The sequence below is a fragment of the Phalaenopsis equestris genome, unplaced genomic scaffold, assembly GCF_001263595.1.
Source record: "Phalaenopsis equestris unplaced genomic scaffold, ASM126359v1 Scaffold001099, whole genome shotgun sequence".
Taxonomy (NCBI): Eukaryota; Viridiplantae; Streptophyta; class Magnoliopsida; order Asparagales; family Orchidaceae; genus Phalaenopsis; species Phalaenopsis equestris.
The window spans coordinates 290,291-291,140 of NW_018165538.1; positions in this window are offsets into that span (position 1 = coordinate 290,291).

Genomic DNA, 850 nt, shown 5'->3' on the forward strand with positions numbered 1-850 from the left:
ATCTGTATGCACAGAATTATACTAGATGAACAAGTTAAACCAAGAGTTGATCCACAAAGAAGATTAAACCCAATGATGAAAGAAGTAGTTAAGAAGGAAATTTTGAAATGGTTAGAAACTGAAATTATATATCCTATTTTAGATAGTGCGTGGGTAAGTTCAATTCATTGTGTTCCTAAGAAAGGAGGAGTGACTATTGAAATAAAAGAGAATAATGAATTAATACCTACTAGACAAGTTATTGGGTGGCGTATTTGCATCGATTATAAAAAATTAAACACTGCCACCAGGAAATATCACTTCACTTTACATTTTTTAGATCAAATAGTAGATAGACTTACTGGGCACAAATATTTTTATTTTTTTGATGGATATACCGGTTACCATCAAATTCCTATTGCTCCTCAGGATCAAGAAAAGACAACATTTACTAGTCCTGTTGGAACTTTTGCTTTTCGAAGAATGCCTTTCGAATTATGTACTGCACCTGCAACATTCCAGAGATGTATGATGTCCATATTTAGTAACTTAATTGATGATGGACTGGAAGTATTTATGGATGATTTCTCTGTATTTGGAACATCATTTGACACATGCTTAAATTACCTTGAAAAAGTTTTAGATTTATGCGAAAGAACTAATTTGGTTCTAAATTATGAGAAATGCCAATTTATGGTTGCAGGAGGAATTGTGTTAGGGCATAAAATTTTGGAAGATGATATGGAAGCAGACCCTGCAAAAATTCAAGTTATATCTAAACTAACACCTCCTACTAATGTAAGAGAGGTTAGGAGTTTTCTTGGACATGTTGGATTTTACAGGCATTTTATTAAAGATTTTTCAAAAATTA